This window comes from Danio rerio, chromosome 11 (assembly GCF_049306965.1).
Source record: "Danio rerio strain Tuebingen ecotype United States chromosome 11, GRCz12tu, whole genome shotgun sequence".
In the NCBI taxonomy this organism is placed as follows: Eukaryota; Metazoa; Chordata; class Actinopteri; order Cypriniformes; family Danionidae; genus Danio; species Danio rerio.
The window spans coordinates 4394405-4418162 of record NC_133186.1 but is presented as its reverse complement, the minus strand read 5'-3'; the positions used below and the strand labels follow the sequence as shown (position 1 = coordinate 4418162).

At 36.6% G+C, this 23758-nt stretch overlaps 1 long non-coding RNA gene across 3 annotated transcripts in view; it reads left to right on the top strand.

The window, feature by feature from the left end:
- nampt4.2 (nicotinamide phosphoribosyltransferase 4, tandem duplicate 2) overlaps positions 1-23758 on the top strand; it is a 40405-nt gene that overhangs the window by 13603 nt on the left and 3044 nt on the right. Inside the window, exons 2-11 of one of the 3 annotated variants that reach the window (XR_012386948.1) lie at positions 8294-8455; positions 10477-10762; positions 16152-16488; positions 19120-19182; positions 19302-19367; positions 20372-20920; positions 21016-21078; positions 21184-21654; positions 21747-21809; positions 21910-23622. This is a non-coding gene — a long non-coding RNA (nicotinamide phosphoribosyltransferase 4, tandem duplicate 2). Of the gene's footprint in view, positions 1-8293; positions 8456-10476; positions 10763-16151; positions 16489-17634; positions 17878-19119; positions 19183-19301; positions 19368-20371; positions 20921-21015; positions 21079-21183; positions 21655-21746; positions 21810-21909; positions 23623-23758 lie in introns of those variants that run through there. The other 2 variants (XR_012386949.1, XR_002459722.3) reach the window with 2 other exon arrangements.

Sequence of the window (23758 nt, the reverse complement as noted above, 5' to 3'; positions counted from 1 at the left end):
TATCACAGTGTTTTATGGATATGTAATAGGCTTACGGCTATATGAAGAGAGAATTATGAGTATGGCGGGAAGTTTCGCGAGTCTCCGGATGCCTGCAAACGAGTGATGATCTCCCGGTAATCTCGCGTCTCCCTCCCGGTCCTCAAATAGGCATCGTCGCGCACCCTTCTCACCCCTCCCCTCCGCATCTCTCCTCAGACACGTCGCGTGCGCACCCTGTCAATCACCACTAAACCACCACCTCTCCTGACAGCTGAGCGGGACGCTGCAAAATAAACCCTGACACTCTGACCAATGTGAGGAGAGTTTACTCACACGTGACTTGTTTAAGCTCTTTTGGTCACACTTTGCAGTGTGAAAGCGAACCGCTCCAAGAGCAAAGAGCAACACTGTAACAATTGTAATCTCTGTTTCGGAACAACTGAATCAATTCACAGGTGTGAAAGCCCCCTAAATTAAACAGTAATCATTTAATTAAAGTGTACATTATGCAGATTATACTACCCTAATGTCTCTCACATTTTGCATTACAATAATGAGAAACGGTAAGCAACAAGCTTACAGTACGTGACTTGAAATGTACTAGCTAATCCAAAATAATATCTTCATTCTGTCTTTGGACTGTGGGATGAAATATGACCTGGAGATATCTCGAAAGTTTTTTTATGAGACAGCAAACATGTTCGCCACTCAACCGATCGAGCACCTAAGCTTTATCTACAACAGTGTTTAATACTCTCTATAGATGCTGCTACAGTATAGGTTCATTTTGAGCTCGTTGGCTGGTGTTGTTTGTCACGCTGATGGGACATAAAGGATCCACACGCCTCTATCTGTGTTGCTATCTTAATAACCTTACCCTGTCCATTCTCTCAGCTCCAGCGAGCCTCATTACTTCCTACAGTGTACATCTGATGAGAAAAACCACTTAACCATCATCACGGTAGAAACGCCGTCCTACAGTCCTAATCTGGAGAACATCTATTATATATAAAACGTTTATTTGTGATGTAAACATTGCTTTTTAAGTTATGTCAAAGTAAATTGCGTAATAAAAAAGGAAGAGAATAAAAGATCATTAAAGAAAACACAATTTCTGGAACGATCCGCCAAATCCTCAGTCACTGTGAATCTTCATTTGTTTGGAGTTGCGGCTGGTTTTAATGGCACACTGCATCACTGTTTTGTGCGGTCTTGCCACAAGATCCATTAAGTTGTTTCTATTCATTTTAAAGTAGGCAAACAGACTGGCAGCAGCGCTGGCAGAGAAGCAGAATTACTGTTATCTGCAAGAAAAAAAAAAAGAGAGCAGGCAGATACACAAAATCCGCAATGGTGTTGAAAGCTTTTACAGGAAACTTCATAGAAGGTTGAGTTGGTCTCATGGTGACTACTGCAGCATGGCTGTACTAATTCAGCTACAATATATTCACAGTATGACTTCTGTAAATGTACATCACTCTTCAGAGATATTAATCATGTTCTGTAAACACAAAGTTGGATTATTGAAGGTATTCTTGCTCACATTGTGTGTGTAGTTTGTTCAAAACCAAACTGATCAACAGGTCAACTCCTACTTCACTGCAAAAAAAAAATGCTTTTCTTGCTTAGATTTTTTGTCTCGTTTCTAGTATAAATATCTAAAATTTCTTATATCAAGAAGCATTTTCTAGACAAGCAAAACATACTGTCTTGTTTTAAGAAATAATATGCAAAAATTAAGTGAGTTTTTTCTGAAAACAAGCAAAAAAATCTGCCAATGGGGTAAGAAAATAATCTTGTATTTTTTTTTTTTTTTCACTTTTGGAAACAAAATAAATAATTTTCAGTGTTTTTCATATTCAAAGTAGAAAATTAGCAGTATCTCTTCTTAATAAAATACATTTTGTATGTCCTGTATATAATATTTTAGACAGTGCATTTCTTGCATCTCCTGTAAACAAGTATTTTAATGTAAATAATAATTTTAGTGTAATCTCAAGGCATCTCTGTTGCAGCCTACTATCATTTTCAATGTAGAGCAACGTAAGAGTGCTTTCACATCTGTAGTTCGCTTCATTTGGTCCGGACCAAGCGCAGTAAATGATACATTGTTGCATTTTCTGCCAAGTTTGGGTCGTTTTCACACCACACTGCTGGCTTTGGTTCTAACCAGTTCATACGAACCAAAATGCAGTCATCTGACAAAATCCACATCTCTCATTGGCCAGATGTTGTTGAACATAGTTCCTAAACTGCTTATCCATTGGTCAGAATTCACGTGAGGGAAAATGCCAATGAACTCCCGCAAGAAAACAAAACCGGCAGACACAAAATGTCGTTTTTACTCTGGAGGGACGACTGTGCTGGCTGATTGTTTGCCTGCTTTAGACAAACTATACATTTCGAGAACGAAGCGCGGCCACGGCTGGAAAACAGTGTTTTAATGCATCGCACATCACTTCAGGAGGAGGCGTGAATTAATTTAGCTAAACTGCGACATGGTCATCTTGCGGAAATATTACCAACGATCCATCAGGTAATGTTTCCCCTCTCTCTCTCTCTTTCTCTCTCTGTTGGTAAAGCGCTGTCAACAAATATTTTTCCTCCATATCCCATAATGCGCATCAGCATGCAGCAGCTGGATTAGTCCAAAACGCGCAGTACTTTTTGCAGTTGGACCTGTTTTAGTACAGATCATATTCTCACCACAAACGAACCGCTCCAGGGTTCGTTTGAAAGCGTACCGAGACCACCTCTTCAAGCAGATCTCGGTACACTTACTTGGGAAAGCGAACTCTAGTGCCATTCAATCGAACTAAATAAGGCAGGTGTGAAAGCACCCTAAGATTCAAGAATAGGTCCATCATCCTACTTGCCCATATATCAGATGTTGCTGCAAAGTGGCCTTTAAAAGTATATAAAGCAGCCTTTAAAGTCTGTTCTGCGTGCTATCTGCAATATCACTAGCTGGCAGGGTTTTTTTTGTTGTTTCTGTGTCAAGTTTCTAAGCTTTTCACTCATCATAGCACACGTGCAGCTGATGATATGACAATAAAAGTGATTTGATTTGTGAGGGTTTTGATTTTTCTGAACACTACCTTAATGTAAAAGAACTTGAAACAACTTTAATCATATAGTAAACAAAAAAACGTCCGTTTTGAACTGAACTTTGGCAATTGACGATGACAAGAACACGGAGACGCAAGAACGCATATTGAGAAACAGCCATTGTCTCTGCCCTCTTGCTGTTGTTTCTCCCGGTGTATAAAAGCCCTTGTGTTTCAGTCAAAGTTTGTTTGCATGGATTTTGCCCCCATCTTCCTTGGTTTTTGCTCTGTTCTTCCTTGGATCTTTAGTTTTGTTAGTATTTTAATAAATGTCAAACTGCATGTGGATGCACCTCTTGCCTTTGCCTTATCTACATAACAGCCGGACAGAAAAAAATATATATAAATAAATAAAACAATTAAAGATTATTTTGGGGACATTAATACTCACGCCCCCAGCTGATAGAATATGCCAAGTTTTGTCCCTGGAACATCAAATATAATCTTCGCTGCTCCGTGAAGCCAGCCAAAATGACAAAAATGTGAAAATTCATTCCTAAGAGTGAATATTAAAGATACATATTTTATTTATTTTTATGTGTAACTATTTAAAGATTGCAAAATGGCATTACTGAATGCTTTAGAAATGATATGCGGCTTACTGAGTGTTTCAGCCAGCTTAGCAAACGTCTGTGCTCATTTTATCATCAGAGGTTTGCTTTGCTTCCATGCTAGTCTACCATGACAGGCCCGATACCTGCGTCTTTCTGCGCTTCACGGGAGACTTCAGGCTTCAGAGCTGCTGCGTGATATAAATACCCCGTTTGCAGCTTTATGAGAAGCCTGCCTCTACCTGTGTCTACAAGGCAGAAACAACTCTCTTTCAACGTCAAGCTCTTCTCACACAGAGACATACACATGTTGGTATTGGTGATTTATGAGGACTCTCTATAAGCGTCATGTATTTTATACAATAAACAAAATGCTAATTATATGCTTCTACACCAGCCATTTCATTTTTTTTTTAAATTTCAAAAAACCCATTAAGTTTGATTTTTTTTTGTGTGTGTTTTTAATTACAAGGGCATAAGGCATGTCCTCATAAACCACCTCAATGTTAATACCCAAGTCATACTAATGTCATTATACAAATTTATGTCCTTGTAAACCACCAAAACTAGTACACACCAGGCCCGTAGCCAGCCTGGTGAAGGGGTTGGTTCTTTTTTTCTCAAAAAGTGGACCTTTTTGCAGTTATGAGATTTAAATGCTGCATTGTAGTGACTTTTTAGCTTGATTAGCTAGTCAGATGTTATCATAACCACACTTTTTGATGTACTAAGAATATTTCCTAAAAATTGCGGTTAAAAAAATTCTAACAAGAATAATTTTTAAAATACAAATTTATTACATCATATGTCATTAGTAAAAAATAGCAATCTGGTAAAGTTTTAAAGTAAAAAACTCTAGCCTAATATCATTTATTAGACAAAAAAAAAAAACTAACCAGCACATTCAACTATCCTCAGTCACAGTTTGGCCAGTTCAATAAAAAAAAAAATAATAATAATACAATAATAATTAATTCTTCAGATTTTTTCTAGCCTCTTTGGTTAAAAAAATAAAGCCTTTTTCGGAGGATTATTTTCATTATTTATGATGGCATTGCAGTCAAAATAGTTTTAAAATAGGACAAATTAGCTCATTTGGGACAAACTCTGGACCTTTGTCAGTGAGGGGTGGGTCTTCCGAACCACCCGAACCCCCCTGGCTACAGGTCTCATAAGTTAGAACATGTTTTATGCTGATAGTAAACATGTTTTAATAGAATTTTGGCTGTAAATACGCACCTACAGGTGTTTCAGGCGCAGGTCAGATTTTCTCCAGGTCATAATTTATTTAGTTTATATTAATTTTGTCCAAAAAAAAAAAAATGATAATACCTATCCAGCTTCATCTGGAATGCATCCCAAATCACCCTCTGATGTGGTTTGAGCAATCAGGTTTATATCCAATCAGAATAAGTGAGCAAACAGCCTCAAAAACACAGACGTGACGGGATTAGCGCCTTTTGCTATGAAGTGACATCTGACGGCCGAGCACTTGCCATTTAAGGCTTCATTGGGCAGTTATTTAAACAATGTCAGAAATAGGGAAAGAGAGGTCATGTACTGGACAAGTCAATAAATATACAGGACGTCCAGGCTAATGCGGCCAGTTAGAACCTCAGGAGCAGATTTTCATCTGTTAGGAAGTAAGTCACTTACCTGTTTGGCAGTCTTTATGAACATATGTTCAATATTTTGCGATAATGACGCCGCTGCCTGCCTTTTCTGCCTACTTACTCTTTTCGACCCACAGCGTAACTCACCATGGATGTCGCATCAAAGATTCAAATGTGACCACTCAGTGGGTTATGTCACGTGACTCGCGTCACATTATTGTGGCTTTGAGGCACTATGGGATTCGAATTACTGGCCAGAGTTATTTAAAATTACACTTGATTCCAATATGTAGTGATTATAAATATTTTATATTAATTATATAATAAATATGTTATATAATATTAAATTACATACAATAATTAAAAGGACAAATTCTGGACCTTTTGGGCGTGGGAACCCCCTATGGCTATGGGCATGCACACACACACACACACACACTCAGTCTGCCATGTATAGAATTGGTCTCTGACTGATGTCAAATGTCAAACATACGACCCACAAAGGTGTCTAATCATGCCTGAGGGATGAGTGGAATTGCATTTAAAACATAAATAATTACTGTAAATAAATATTAAACCTTACTCTGAAATTTACATGAAGTGTATTCGTTATTATGTTTGATTATGTAAGATGCAATGCAGGGCTCAACAATAAGGACTGCCTGATGGCCTGGGCCCAGTGTGAGAGACGCTTGGGACAGTACACAGAATCATTACTGGCCCGATCGGCACAGTGCTGCCTTGTCACTAAAGTTTCATTTGCTTGCGACTATTTGTCAGTTGCGTGCATTGCAAGTAGGGTTGTAACGGTATTAATTTTTCACGGTATGATAATCGTCTAAAACAATACCACGGTTTGACGGTTTCGCGGTATACGGTATGTTACAAAATAATAGAACAGTGAAGCAAATTTGACTTTTTCCAAATTATATATTTTTAGTTACTATAAACAACACCACTTACAATGAACAAATAAAAATAAGAAAATAATAAATAATGTGTCAAAGTCCAAATAAAGTCCAAATAAACATGGTGCAAATCCTCAGTAAAAAATAGATATAAATATTTACTATACTATAAATAGTTACATAACGAAACTAGATTCAATATGGAACATCCTTAGGTTCTATGTGCCAGCATGGATTTGGATGTGGTTGTATGCAATGCAGACAAACAGCTGCATCTTCATTTGCGTCTTTTGAAAACAGCAAGAGCAGCAGTTCGTCTTTGCTGTGTCACTATTTTGTCATGTTTCTGTGCTGCTGTGCATGCAAAAGTACTTAGTATGAGAATTATTTCATGCAAAACTTTTTTTTTTTGCGTTTTATTTAGCCGCGCATAAATGTATGCCTTTCTCTCATTCTGTGTTGTTCAAAAAGCTTGGTCCACAAACAAAAGCGAAACCTATGCTTATTGGTTGTGATATAGCAAGTTTGAACCAATCTGGGCATGGAGGAGGGACAATGCATCAATGTATCATGTCTGATTTGTCCGGAGACACAGTGACGAGCGTTTCTTTGTCAAATCAGCGTTGTCAAATGTTGATGACGTAACCGCACTTATTCCGGAGCCTCTGAAAGTCCGCGAATGTAAAAAAAAAAAAAAAGAAAAAAAAAAAAAGAAAGTCCGCGAATGTTATGTGATACATCACTGGAAAGCTGATATTCTCTTCTTTATGCCAATCTTTGAATTGTATGAATCGGATCAGCGGATCAAAAGTTATTAAACATTTAAGAGCAATACTTATTTTTAGCCGCGGGCGGCTGTCTCGGTCTTTAAGGGTTAAAACCGTTGATATGCAATTGTTCTTGGTATGATAATCGTGCACGTTCAAATCGTGGTAAACCGTCATACCGGTATATTGTTACAACCCTAATTGCAAGTTTGTGCTTTTAAGTCTTTAAATGCTACCTTCTCTGTGATGTCGTAAACACCATATTGCTTTTCGGTTCCTCTTATCTGATTGGAGGTTTTGGGCTTGTTATTTTTTTCCATAACCTGGTAACAACCAGTACAGTGAAGTGACTGCAACATCAAAGTATAATGGTTAAAGAAAACGTCTGTTTCTAATGTCTAGGAAGCAGACATTTACGTGGGTATAACCAACGCAATGTCACGGCAATTCGTAACTTTTTAATTTAGTGGCTAATTCGTATGAATTTGTACGATCTAATTCGTACATTTCTGTACGATTTGCTCGTCACCCAATGACGGTTGGGGTGGGGTTGGGTGCCTCCTTTTTAAAATCATACATTTCCGTATGAGTAAAATCGTACGAATTAGTACAAATTAGCCACTAAACTGACAAAACGTAAAATACTTATGTTTACTCGTGAGATCAGGCGGGTATAACATAATGAAAAAATGATGTTTTGCACAATTTGCCATCAGTGTGACAAGTCGGCCACCTTTTGTTAAATAATTTCGAACTGCATTATAGTCATTATACTTTTATTAACATTTTTAAAATATTTAAATTCTAGATTCACAGACATTATTTTTGACACATTATTTAAAATATGTCACTAAAAGTGGCTATAAATGGCAAGTAAAAATCTGAATCATTGGCCCAATCAGACCTGTATTCTTGGGGTTGAACCCTGCAATGGGCTGCAGACAAAAAAGACTGTGATATATTGTAATACTATAAAATCTTATATAACAATGTAAGTTATAATAAATGTATCCTTTAAGACTTTTTTTTTTTTATCAGATGCTAGAGTTAATATGGAATTTATCTGTTTTAAATCATATTTAAATTTGAGGCATTGATTCAATTATCCATTCATAACTGGTTCCTTTCCAAATGAATCAGTCATTTTGAACAAATCATTTGAATTAATGAGTCAACAAGTCATTCGCTGCCTCCTTCTTAGGGTTTTTAGGGTTGCATTTATTTAGCTTTAGCTATACCTGTTTTAGTATGGTACGATTAACAATAGCACAGTTTGGATCTCCATTACAGTTTAGTATCATGTAAAGTAGGTGAGATTCTGTCATGATGACTTTCTGAATGCTTCTGAATTTTTTTTGTTTTCAGGTTGTCCCATCCTGCTCTCGCTGGTTTTGTTCCTCGGCTATCGATGAGAGGAATTGTCTGGACTGCTGCCACTGATCTTAATGCTTTTTTCCTGAGATGGCGTAGAAAAATGTTTAGCTGTGTGACCCAACGATACAGCAGTGGCTGTTTCTTTTAATTATGGTGGGTTTGAGACACAGACATTGACCATTTTCTCGGACACAATGACCAATCCATTTCATCAAAGTTGTCCTAAAACTATCACACAACATCCATTTTATTCTTAGGATAGTTTTAAAAAAACTTTTTTTTATTTTTATCCTCTTCAAATGCTAAATGGTTATATTCATTAAAACAGCAGTGTGGTCACCTAACATCTTAGGAACAGAAAATCGGCATGAAATGGAAGATAAAAAGAAATGTAGGCTGGTGCATGATTTTGTTCTATGAGAAATGATTTGAGTGTTGAAAGATGGGTGTTGCAGACCAGAAACCAAACAACCCACTGATAGTCCCACCCTTAAGGAATGCCATTTCAAGGGGGATGATTAGGGTATGATTAACGACTATGAGGGCAAATACATTTTTACAAAATAACGACATGCACAGATACATTATATATGCGAACACTACTATATACATAGAAAACAAGTGTAAATTTTGATTTCGTGATGACTTTAAGTTTGTTTGTGTAAATGGTATGTTGCGAAAAAATGACAAACTACAAAATGTTAACTAATTTTGATTTTTTTATGGGATCGCTCTTTATTATTGTTTGTTCATAAATGTATTTTTTTCCACCTGACAAATCCACTGAGTTTTATTAATTTTTGACAATAGTCTGAGGTTATTTTGTTAGATTGTTCTAGTTTGGGTTTACTCTGATGTACAGTATATACTACTTAGGGCTGGACAATAATTCAATATCAATATATATCGGGATAGATTTTTTTAAGTTTAACTTGGGGAAACCTGCAGAAACCCTGTGGTTATTGCAAAGTTGATGAAATAGAAAGAATCCGATTGATAGAGGCATTAAACATGTTAAATAATGAAAATGTGTTATATAAAATATTAGTCTATATAAATAGATTATATAAAATATATCAGAACTATTTTATGTTAAACCTTTTAATTTAATTGAGTAATTATACACAAATATAAATACTCAGATAGAACCCTTAAAGGGTGTTCAGTATGAAAAGCAACCAGAACTATTAATATACTCAAACAACTCTTTTCTTTTGCAAATATTAATGTAGCCTATACTCTTTTTCATTTTTTTTAAATTATTTTTTTATTTTTTTTTTTTTCTACGATGTGAATTTTGGTATTATTTTAATTGTTAAATATTCAGCATACAAAAAAACAACTGATAAAAGCTTCTGTCTATCACGTTGGTCAAGCTAATCCCCATGAACTATGTATATATATATATATATATATATATATATATATATATATATATATATATATATATATATATATATATATATATATATATATATATATATATATATATATTTGTAAAGGCTAAATAAAAAAAAAGAGAACATTAATTTTTTTGTACTTTTTTTATTTAAAGAAAATTTATAAGAGCCTGGAGGTATTATAGACTTTGCAAATTCAGTTTGCAGACATTTGTAGGTACTTCTTAATATTGTCCATATCGATATCGGAATTATATCTTATAGACCGAAATTAAGAGATATATCGTGATATAATTTTTTGCCATATCGTCCAGCCCTACATACACTAATATCTTATTGTAAATCATCCCAAATGGTGGTTCGCCCAGGGTGCCATTTAAGCAAGAACCGCCACTGATAGTGCTAATGTTGTTCTGATGTTATGCAATTTCACAAGTACCATAGTAAACAATATAAGGACTCTGTCACAAGTTGGCACTAAACAAATGTGCGAATATAAAACCAAGTTTACCTCACTGTTAACAGACGCTTTCAATCAGTAGCTGACATCAAAAAAAAAAAACTAAAATATATAGTTGAGACGTTGAAAAATTGCAGACTTGGCAAATCTGGCCCTACTCAGTAGCCTGTGACGTGTATCAGCGTGTAAACTCACACTACCGCTTCCACTTACCTTACTTAATAAACTTGTCGCAGAGGACAGGCCTGGAAAAAAAACAACACAAATGCTCTGAATTTGTTTCTCTTATTGTTATTCTCCCTCTCTCTCTTCAGCCCATTGTTGTTTAGCACAGTGTTTGCGCGTAGGAACAGCAGTGTGGGTGTCTCCACGAGGGCCGCCGAGTTGTGAGAGCTCTCTTTGCATCTTAATGTCCTTGCTTTCAATAAATGACCGGAGAGAAGAGAGCGGCACAGCGGTGCGACTGAAACAAAAAAGCAGCATTTTGTATTGTGCCGGAGCCTGTCCTCATTCCAGCTGTGTTGTGGAGAATCACAGCTCACTGGCTCCCCCTGCTGAACGGAGAGTGGTGTGCAGGCGGACACAGCAGTTGGTTTTAGGGTAAATAAAACATCTCATGTTAACATTGTTTTACTCATCATATATTTTGTCTATAGCCTAAATTATATAATGTGAGGTAGAGGTAATATATAGATATAAGTGGATGTGGTAAAAATAAACTGGCAAACGCAGGCCTGTAGGCAGCCTGGTAAAAGGGATGGATCTTTTTCTCAAAAAGTCTGGCCTTTTTTTGCAGTTATATGCCTCATTTTCATTTTAATGCATTTATTCGTTTTGTTTTCGGCTAAATCCCTTTATCAATCTGGGGTCGCTACAGCAGAATGAACCACCAACTTATCCAGCATATGTTTTATGCAGCGGATGCCCTTCCAGACACAACCGGACACTGGGAAACACAGACTCATTCACACACATACACTACAGACACTTTAGCTTACCCAGTTCACCACTAACATGTAATTTTTGCTTTTGTGGGGGAAACCAGAGCACCCGGAGAAAACCCACACCAACACAGGGAGAACATGCAAATTCCACACAGAAATGCCAACTGACCTAGCCGGGGCTCGAACCAACGACCTTCTTGCTGTGTTGACGATTGTGCCACCATGCTGCCATTTCTATTTAATTATGAGATTTAAATACTGCATTTTAGGGACATTTTAAGCACAATTTTTAGCTGGATTAGCTTGTCGGATGGTCATCATAAACACACATTTTGATGTACCAAATATATTTCCTAAAGATTTAGAATTCAAAAATGTGAAAAAGCAACTTATTTTTAAATAACAAATTCATTACATGCTATATTCAGGGTTCATTCGGTCATAGAAAACCTGGAAAAGTCATGGCATATTGACATGGCAATTTCTAGGCCTGGAAAAGTATTGGAAAAACCCACAAAGTTTTGGAAAAGTCATGAAAAACAGATATCTGTATACTTGCCCTGCTGAAAAATCCAGCATAAACCAGCCTAGGCTGGTTGACTGGTTTTAGCTGGTCGACCAGGCTGGTTTTAGAGAGGTTTGGGCCATTTCTAGGCTTGTTTCCAGCCTGGTCTTAGCTGGTCAGGCTGTAAAATGACTAGCTAATTCCAGCTAAAACCAGCTTGACCAGCCTGGTTTAAGCTGGACATAGCTGGTTTTGGCTGGGCTCCCAGCCTGGCTAGGCTGGTCAAGCTGGTTTTAGCTGGTCATCTCCCAGCCTGACCAGCTAAGACCAGGCTGGAAATGGCTGAAAACCAGCCTAGAAATGGCTCAAACCCCTCTAAAACCAGCCTGGTCGACCAGCTAAAACCAGCCAACCAGCCTAGGCTGGATTAAGCTGCTTTTTTCAGTAGGGTGAATTTAGGAAAGTTGTCTTGACTTCTATTCTGTCCTTGGCCAATCACATACTCTCACGTAAGCATAAGCGTAAGCATTATCTAAATAAATTTTACATAGATATAAATATAAATTTGGCATCACGGTGGCGCAGTGGATAGCACAATCGCCTCACAGCAAGAAGTTCACTGGTTCGAGCCTCGGCTGGCTCAGTTGGCATTTCTCTGTGGAGTATGCATGTTTTCCCTGTGTTGGTGTGGGTTTCCTCCGGGTGCTCCGGTTTCCCCCACAGTCTAAACACATGCGGTACAGGTGAATTGGGTGAGCTTAATTGTCCATGGTGTATGTGTGAGAATGAGTTTGTTTGGATGTTTCCCAGTGATGGGTTGTAGCTGGACGGGCATTTGCCTCCCAATGCCAGAGGCCCGGGTTCTATCCCAGAGCCTGACATGTATGCATAGAATGTATCATGAGTGTATATGTATAAAATGTATACATGTGTGCATATGTATGGAGTGTATCATATGTTTAGTGTGTATGTGTATGTAGTGTATCATGTCTGCCTATGATATAGTATATCGTGTGTATGTGTATAGAATCTATAATGAGTGTATGTGTGTGTATGCAATGTATCGTTTTTGCATATGTATAGAGTGTATCATGTCTATGTATAGTATATCGTGTGTGTGTGTGTGTGTGTGTGTGTGTGTGTGTGTATATATATATATAATTTTTTTAATAATTTTTTTTATACAACAGTTCTGTCTGGTTCTCGAATCTGATTGGCTGATAGCTGTGATATATTTAAGTATTATCAGCACCCGTACAGCCTCTTTACCCTTTGTGTATTACTCCGCCCACATACAGCCAGCAAAAACCAGACACTACAGATCTAAAGTTTAAAAGATGCTTGCTCAGCTGTTTAACTGTCAGCTTATGATTTGAATCCAACGCGGAAGAAAGTAGTTCCTCATACAAAAGGGTTTTTGAGACTCTCCATGTTTGATTTTGTTTTTATTTACACAGTTATGCCGTCAAACTGTTGTATAAATGCATGCACACTCATAGCAGTGCAATATGGCTGTATATCAGCACTGTTGGGGCACTAATGCAAGCCTCCCACCAGTGCCGATATACAGCTATATCACACTGCTACTTGTGTGATATTGCTCATATATATATATATATATATATATATATATATATATATATATATATATATATATATATATATATATATATATATATATAAGGCACGGGCCTTAAGGCTCGAAGCTCCAGGGCTGAAAAGGAGTCCCACTCCGGCCCTGTTCCAGTGCTTAGGCATTTGTGCTGCTATCTGAAGGTCATATAGCCTACAACACCTGCACTCTAACCTTTATTCTTTTATTTTAAAAGGGAGTAAAATCTACATATGTCGTGCAGTTTCATCTGTACAAAATCCCGTAACACGTGATCGCATTTATATCCATCTCCAATGCGTTTCAGAGGACATTTACACCTGTGCTTTTCACCATCAGAAAAAAACACACATGAAGTGAGCAGCTGCAAACTAACCCATAGACATATTGTGGACACAAACTGATACTCATCACACATTATTGGTCCCCTTTGACGGTGGACATACACTCACCGGCCACTTTATTAGGTACACCTTACAAGTATCGGGTTGGACCCCCTTTTGCCTTCAAAAAATGGCTTAATCTTTCGTGGCATAGATTCAACAAGCTACTGGAAATATTCCGCAGAGATTTTGGTCCATATTAACATGTTAGCACAGCCTGATCTCACGAGAAAACGTAAGTATTTTACGTTTTGCCAGTTTAGTGGCTAATTTGTTCAAATTCGTACGAGTTCAGTCGTACGAAATGGTACGATTTTAAAAAGGAGGCGTGGCACCTGACCCCACCCCTAACCCCAACCGTCATTGGGGGATAAGCAAATCGTACTAAATTGTACGAATTAGATCGTACGAATTCATACAAATTAGCCACTAAATGAAAAAGTTACGAATTGCCGTGAGATTGTGTTGGATAGCACCACGCAGTTGCTTCAGATTTGACAAAATGCAAAATGTCAACAAAATTTGCAACTTTTTACATTCTTTATTTCAATATTTTTCTCTTACATATACATTTGAGTGTACAAATTTGGACCAGTATCATCAGTTTTTTTGTTAGATAAGCTCCAGATTTGGCTTCAGTACAGACTAAACTGATGTACATGCTCAAATATAATATTGTAAACCTTCCTGTAGAGAATATTAATTTAAATGAGAGATCTGTGAGGGGTGTACTCATATATGCTAAGCACTGTATCTATATACGGTACATGTGCACACACATTTTCTATATGAATATGTAGATTTATTACATGTTGCCATTTGCAATGTTGTCATGTCTTAATTAATCCAGGCCCAGTTTCACAAACAGGGCTTAGATTGAGCCAGGACTAGGCTTTAGTTAAATTAGGCTATTTAAGCCAAATTTATAAAAATGGTCATAGTACTATATATTATTGCTGTGCACCTAGAGAAAAAAATACACTGATGTATTTTAGGACATCTCACTGCAAGTTACTTTGAATTGAGACAGCTCAAACGTGCAATTTAATCTTGACTAGCCTTAAATTTTGTTTGTGAAACCGGAGGCCAGTGTAGGAAATGGACGTTTTAAAAATATTAGTCCCGAGTCAACACTTATTACAGACAATACCAGGGTGTACAGAGGACTGCATTGTTTTATGCCTAATATGCTTTTGATTCTTTAAATTAAACTGAACTGAATGATATTATGTGATGTTTACACCATATCTGCACTTTGAAATCACAGCAACAGCTGGAGGTTTGTTGTCCACAGCATGTTGTTGCAATGTTTACAGTGTTGATCCTAAACTTTTGGGCTTCTTCCCTCAGAATTGACTTTATAACTCAGAATTGCGACTTTATTTTTCACAATGCAGACTTTATAACTCGGAGTTGCGACTTTTTCTTACAATTCTGACTTTATAACTCACAACTCTGACTTTATAACTTAGAATTGTAATTTTAACTTGGAATTGTGACTTTATTTTTCAAAATTCTGACTTTATAACTTAGAATTCAGAATTTATAACTCAGAATGCAGACTTTATAACTCGGAGTAGCGGCTTTATTTCTCACAATTCTGACTTTGTAACTCGAAATGCAGACTTTATTTCTATAGCTCACAACTTTATTTCTCACAATTGTGACTTTATTTTTCAGAATTATGACTGTATAACTTGGAATTCAGAATTTATAACTCAGAATGCAGACTTTATAACTCGGAATTGCAACTATTTCTCAGATTTCTGACTTTATTATTTGCAATTCTGACTTTATAACACGGAATTGCGACTTTATAACTCCGAATTTGAACTTTATAACTCAGAATTTTGACTTTAACTTGGAATTGCAAATTTATTTTTTAGAATTCTGACTTTCTAACTTATAATTCAGAATTTGTAACTCAGAATGCAGACTTTATAACTCGGACTGCAACATTATTTCTCAGAATTCTGACTTTATCATTCGCAATTCTGACTTTATAACTCAGAATTGTGACTTTAACTCAGAATTCTAACTTTATAGTTTTTAAAAAATTTTTATTTAGTTATATATTTTTATAACACAATGGGGGAAAGGGCTTCCATTGAATAACCAACATGTATTGCATAAAAAATAGTATGTTTAAAAAAAGATTGGTTTGACAGGGGAATTATTTTTGTTTGAGATTTACTAAATAGCAGTGGTGAGATTTATACTTATCAGGAAATTTTATTTATTTTTTTGCATAACGATTATAATTTGATTGTGGAAAGCATCTTTAATAAACTGCTTTACTAAATGAAAACCCATCTTATAACTCAGTCTTAAAGCAAACTCCAAAGTTTGTACTTGGTGGTATTAGTATCTTGAATAAAAAGTGTAGTAACTTCTTTAGTCCATCAGAAAATAGTTGTTTCCCGAAAGCAATTTTGACATGGAAACAATATTTTTCTTTACATTTTATAGATGATATTTGGTCAACAGGTAGTGAGTTTTTACTGTCAAATAAGGTAAAAGAAATTCATTCATTTCTTCTTTTCAGCTTAGTCTCTTTACTAATCAGGGGTCGCCACAGCGGAATGAACCGCCAACTTATCCAGCATATGTTTTACACATCGGATGCCCTTCCAGCTGCAACCCATCACTTGGAAACACTCATACATTATGGCCAATTTAGTTTATTCAGTTTCCCTATACTGCATGTGTCTGGATGGAGGAAACTGGAGCACTTGGAGGAAACCCACGCTAACACTGGGAGAACATGCCACAGAAATGCCAACTGACCCAGCCAAGGCTCGAATCAGCGATCTTCTTGCTGTGAGGCAACAGCGCTACCCACTGCGCCACCTAAAAGAAATTCATTTCAAAATATTACACAGGTAATCTTACTATCCCTGCAATATGTTTATTAATACATTTTACAAAGACATTTCACCACTGTGTTCTTTCTGTAACACTGAGGCTGGAAGTCTTGTACATCTATTTTTGTACTTGTAAATTTTCTGATGATTTTTGATTTTCTGATGATTTTTGGATTTTCATTTTCCTAAATAATTTACTTTGATGAATGCACAATTATTTTTTAAATTGTAAAACTGGCAATGATACACTCAATAATGCTTAAAAGTTGTTGATTTTTTTTTTTTTGGAAGTTTCACATACACAAGGCAAAAGTAATGTGTATTCCTGCTTTAATTTTTTCTGTAAATATGTTAAAAAATATTTAAAATAATATTAAATATATATAAAAATATTTAATATAATTTATATAAATATGTTAAAATATTTAATATTAAAATAATATTCTTTGACCTCAGCTACGTAACAAGAAGGCTATAAAATATCTGTAATAATGAAAAAAAAGTCTGTACAAGTTAATAATTTAAATATGATGGATCCCTCATACATATATCCAATAATTGCTTTATTGGCATGACAAATGTTGCAAATGTATTGCCAAAACAGTTCTAAAGTTTACATAAAATGTAATATACATATATAATAAAAAACAGTAAACGCAGTAAATAGTAATAGTGTAAAAAAAGGGAAGATATTTATATATAATTAAATATCAACAATACATATTCAATATATATTAAATTTTTATTCAACATGTATTATTCATACAATTCACAAAAAAATAATAAATCAGAATAAACTGTACATTTAACAATCAACATTTTAGGATAAATCAGTAATAAAAACGATAATAATCAGTATATTTAGGCTACAATGATGAATTATAATAATCTAGGTGTATGCATGTAATTTATTTTATGTGTGTTCTGCATCATGACTGTTGCATTCAAAGAGTTCAGATGCAAAAACCTCTAAATGTCGTCTGTAATTTTCTCCTAAAGCATTTCTCTCAGTTATTTAACTTTCAAGGCAATGAAAAGAGCGTTTTTTTTTTTTTTTATCAATTTAAAAGAAATAATACTGTGCCTCCGCCGTAATCAGAGAGAAATGCTTCTATTAGAAGAAAATATTAAATGGCATTTAAGGTTTTTTCATCTAAACTCTTCATATATCATCATATATTCCTTAATACTGTCAGTACTAAAACGGCGGCCGCGTGTTGAAGTGCGTCTGCAGCTCCCTGAGTGGGCGGGGCTTTTAGAACGCGTTCTAAATTGGAATGCTGACGTATGTATAACCGCCCGTTTTGCAAACTGCCTCATAATCGTTTTGCATTGCTGTGATGAACTACAAACGAGATAATTTGGCGAGAAATAACGAACTACCGATGGATTTCTGCCAGAATCAAGGTAAAACATATGTACAACTCAGTATACATACATTTTTAAGCTTTATAGGGTTATATACTTGTATTTAAAATCAATGTGGTGTAGGAAAATGGCGAATGTGCTAAAATATCTGTACAAAATAAGTCAAACACATCCAGGATTTACTGTATGTTTAATAATTTTATGTATTTAATATATTTTGTACTTTACTGAAGTAAACTCAATCGTCAGTGTCCAATTAGTCACGAATATAAGCTTAAAATTCGTCGTTTTGCGTCGAGGACAGGTCATTAGGGCGTGGCTAGGCCTATTTTAGAGGGGCTGTAGCCCCCATATTTCTTTTCAGCCCCTCTAAAACTTTTGTAATTAGCTCATAAACTGTACACTAAATTATCACCCCAGTCTCCTTTAAATTTGAAATGAAAACGGAGGCAGAATTCGTTTTATCTTTCACAGACTCACTGACAGAGAGAGATACTGTAGAAACATCAAGTGTTGACTAGTATTAAAAAATACCCATTTATTATTATCATTCAGATCGTGAAATATGGGAATTAGCCTGTAAGTCTAAAATATGTATATGTATGTCATTAAATTAGAAAAGTGGCAGTTTATTTATTTAATACATGGAAACAACAACAGAAAAATACACTTGATTATAGAAAATGGTTTTTACTACAGTAAACAGGTGGGTTGAGCCTATTTGCCTTATTCAGAACTCAAATGCAATGCCTGTCTATGTAATACAGTGGAATACTAGTATACAACCCATATTAAACTAACATTTTTAGGTGTATTACTATTAAATGACTACTTATAAATGTATCATTATATTAATACTATTATATATTACAATATTATTATATTGTTAATGTTTTCAATGAGTTACTGTTTTTTTTTTCCGGAACATTTTTATTCACAGATTAATATTGTCTCACATTACATGAATAATGTGATAATGTTTAAATTAAATGTCACTTTATTGTGAACTACACTGTAAGAAAAAAATCTGTAAAAGTACTAAGAATGTCCTGGTAGAAAATTACCAACACATTTCTCAGTTTTTTTACGGAAATTTCCTTCTTTTAGTAAACGGAAAATTATGTAAAACTTCAGTAAAAAAAAACATTGTGAGTTTCCTTTCTTTGAACACAAAATAAGATATTTTGAAGAATGCACATCCATAGTAGAAAACTCATTAGATGATGAAATTAAGATTTTGGTGTTTGTTCAGAAAAGCTAAATGATATTTTTCTCCCTCAGAATCAAACATGATGACCAACAACAACACAAGAAGATTGTTCCAGCGGTTCTCCAAATATCAAGGTAAGCAGCTGTATTTGAAGTAAATTGTTTTTCAGACAATGAATATTCTCAGCCAGATGTGCTGTAATGAGTGCAGAAATGTACATGTTTTGCTGATTACTGTATATTATCTTTTCCAGGACTTGCAGTTGTTCTTGATGAGGAGGAGGACGCTCTATTCAGAGCTAGTCCAGCCGCTTTCAAAGGTATGAAATTATTCAGTTTCTGTTTTCTGATGTAATGATGAATCCAGACAACTGAAATTAGGGCTGGGCGATAGGACTTTTTTTAAAATTACCCAATTTTTTTGCACTACTACTTAAAAAATTGAGTTGAATGGTATTAACTTATAAAACATGCTTTTGTTTTAATGTGTTTTAAAATGTTTTAATGATTAATTGTGCAGCGATACACTGAAAGCATTAATACAGTATATTGACAGAAGACACCTTTAATAATCTGAGAAACAGGGTATCCGCGGTATCTTAAAAAGTATTGAAATGTCTTAAGTCTCAAAAGATACATTTTAGGCCTTAAAAAGTCTTAAATCTACTGAAATATTATATTGTAGGTCTTAAATCTTTTTTTAATAGATCTTAATTTTCCTTTGTTTATGTATAGCTAGCCAAATTGGCCATTCACACCTATACAATCACCACCAATCCTAATCTCAAATAAAACTTTTTATTTAAAAATAGCATTTAACTACTTTCCTTACAGTAACATTTGCCTAAAAGTTCTCAATTTTTTTTACTACTGAGGACTACTACTGACTTGACATATATTTTTTATTTATAAATTATTATTATTGCATTATTAAGTTACAATCACTTAAGTGATAATAATATTTCTTTTAAAAGGTCAAGTGAAAATCTTTTCCAACTGGGATATTCGAAACGAAAATTCTCTGAGCATTTAGCCCTGTATAAGTCTAAAATTTAAATCATACTGGTCTTAAAAAGTCTTAAATTTAACTTAGTGAAACCCTGAAGAAAACATTTAGGTGCCTCCACAACTTTTCCTGTCATCATTAAATATTAAACAGGGCAGACAAAATGTTTTCATACATGTGATTTGAATGATTCAGAAGTTGATTGTTACAAATGTTCACATCTAAAATCTAAAAGAATTTTATTTTTACTTCAACCAATTGCTCAACTAACCAGCATGCTGATAATGTTTTTTTCTGTCTATTCTTCTTCTGCCACAGTGTCTAAGACTGCCTCTGAGAATAACCAGATTTCTCAGGTTGAGAGTGTTTCTCCAAAAGACACTTTCTCTGGGAACGACGGTGTCTCTGTGGTAGTTTTCCTACATGAGAGTGATGGTGTCTCTGAGACGTTTCTTTGCTCTGAGACTGACACCTCCTCTCCGACAAACCGTGTCTCTGTGATGGACACCTTCTCTGAGATTGACTCTGTCTCTCAGATTGAAGGTGTTGCTCCAGTGGACACTTTCTCTGAGACTGATGATGTCTCTCCAACTGATGGTGTTCCTCCAATGGACACCTTTTATGAAACTGAAGCTGTCTCTCAGATTGATGGTGTGCCTTTAACGCACACTGTCTCTGAGACTGACACTGTCTCTCAGATCGATAGAGTTCCTATTATGGACACTTTCTCTGAGATTGACTCTGTCACACATCACAACCAATACCCACCCAGCACAAGTAAGATGTACTCTTACTTTGAGTATCGCAGGAAGAAAGCTGACCCTACAAACACAAGAAGACTGATTCAGCGTTTTTCTGAATATCAAGGTAAGCGCATTAGGGAAGCAACTGAATTTGAATTAAATTGTTCTTCAATTGTCCTTTTTGACATTTTACTGAACGCTGTTTGTTATCTTTTCCAGGACTTGCAGTTGTTCTTGATGAGGAAGAAGATGATATATTCAGGGCGAGTCCAGCTTTCAAAGGTATGGAATTATTCAGTTTTTGGTTTATGCAATGATGAATCCAGAGACTATTGACTAACCAGCATACTGATAATGTTTTTTCTGTCTTTTCTTCTTTTCCCACAGTGTCTAAGACTGCCTCTGAGACTAACCAGATTTCTCAGATTGAGAGTGTTTCTCCAAAAGACACTTTCTCTGAGAATGACGGCGTCTCTCAGGGTGATGGTGTGCCTTCAACCGACACTGTCTCTGAGACGGACGCTGTCTCTCAGATTGATAGAGTTCCTGTGATGGACACTTTCTCTGAGATTGTCTCTCAGATTGAAGGTGTTGCTCCAGTTGACACTGTCTCTGAGACGGACGCTGTCTCTCAGATTGAAGGTGTTGCTCCAGTGGACACTGTCTCTGAGACTGAGGCTGACACTGTCTCTCAGATTGATAGAGTTCCTATTATGGACACTTTCTCTGAGATTGACTCTGTCACACATTACAACCAATACCCACCCAGCACAAGTAAGATGTACTCTGAGTGTCACAAGAAGAAGGCTGACCCTACAAACACAAGAAGACTAGTTCAGCGTTTCTCTAAATATCAAGGTAAGCGCAATAGGGAAGCAACTGAATTTGACTTAAATTGTTCTTCAATTCTTTTTGACATTTTGTTAAACGCTGTATGTTATCTTCTCCAGGACTTGCAGTTGTTCTTGATGAGGAAGAAGACGCTATATTCAGGGCGAGTCCAGCTTTCAAAGGTATGGAATTATTCAGTTTTTGGTTTATGCAATGATGAATCCAGAGACTATTGACTAACCAGCATACTGATCAATTTTTACTTTTCTTCTTTTGTCACAGTGTCTAAGACTGCCTCTGAGACCAACCAGATTTCTCAGATTGAGAGTGTTTCTTCAAAAGACAGTTTCTCTGAGATTGATGCTGTCTCTCAGATTGATAGAGTTCCTGTGTTGGACACTTTCTCTGAAACTGACGATGTCTCTCAGGCTAGCTCTGCTTCAGAGGACTCAGGAAAGCATAAAGAAGATGCTGACTTCAACATCTTGTTAGCCACTGACTCCTACAAGGTGACACATTACAACCAATACCCCCCCAACACTAGTAAGATGTACTCTTACTTTGAGTGCCGTGAGAAGAAGGCCAACCCCAACAAACCCAGGAAAATCAGATATGACACGACGGTCTTCTATGGACTTCAGTATGTTCTCCACAAGTACTTTAAAGGACAGGTCGTCACACTGGAGAAGATTCAGGAAGCAAAGGAAGTGTACCGGGAACACTTTCATGACGACATGTTCAATGAGAAAGGATGGAATTACATTCTGGAGAAGTACAACGGCCATCTGCCCATCGAGATCAAGGCTGTGCCAGAGGGAAGTGTAATCCCACGTGGAAACGTGCTGTTCACTGTGGAAAACACAGATGATGAGTGCTACTGGCTGACTAACTGGATAGAGACGATTCTTCTGCAGATCTGGTATCCTATCACTGTCGCGACCAACTCGCGAGAGCAAAAGAAGATTCTGGCCAAATATCTGATGGAAACCTCTGGAAGCCTGGACGGGCTTGAATATAAGCTGCACGATTTCGGCTACAGAGGAGTTTCATCTCAGGAAACAGCTGGAATCGGTGGATCTGCACACTTGGTGAACTTCAAAGGAACAGACACCATGGCTGGGATCAGACTCATCAAGAAATATTACGGCACTAAAGAGCCAGTTGCTGGTTTCTCTGTGCCAGCCGCAGAGCACAGCACGATCACAGCCTGGGGAAAGGACCACGAGAAGGACGCTTTCGAACACATTGTCAGGATGTTCCCATCCGTCCCTGTATCTGTGGTCAGTGACAGCTACGACATCTACAACGCCTGCGAGAAGATCTGGGGCGAAGAACTGAGGTCTCTGGTGGAGATGCGTAGCGCAGACGCCCCGCTGGTGGTCCGACCCGATTCAGGAGACCCTCTAGAAACAGTTCTGAGAGTGCTCGAGATCCTAGGAGAGAAGTTCCCTCCGCTCGAGAACTCCAAAGGCTATAAGGTGCTGCCCCCCTACATCAGAGTCATCCAGGGGGATGGCATCGACATAGAGTCTTTACAGGACATCTTAGAGGGCATAAAAAAGCACGGATGGAGCATTGAGAACATCGGCTTTGGTTCAGGAGGATCTTTGCTGCAGAAACTGAACCGAGATATGCTCAGCTGCTGCTTTAAGTGCAGTTATGCGGTGACAAACGGGGTGCCCATAAACGTCTTTAAAGACCCCATTGCAGACCCCACTAAAAAGTCAAAGAAAGGCCGGCTTTCCCTTCACAGGACACCCAGTGGAAGTCTGGTGACACTGGAAGAGGGAAGCGGCATTCTGGGGGAGTACGGAGAAGACTTGCTCCAGACTGTGTTTAGGAATGGGAAGATCATAAAGACGTACACCTTCGATGAGGTCAGAGAAAATGCGGAGCTGAAGGAGAGTGAATTGTGTCCCTCTGAGCAGCTCCCATCATCCCCTTCTTCACCACACTGCTCACAGACCCGAGCACACACACAACATGCAGAAACAGGTGAGACTTACACAACATTTTTCACTAAATCATGACAAAGATACTTTACACCACTTTTATGCACAATATTTAGTAATATTGGAGATCTATAAACTCTTATTAGCCAGTTATATTGTATTATTTACAATCTTGTGTT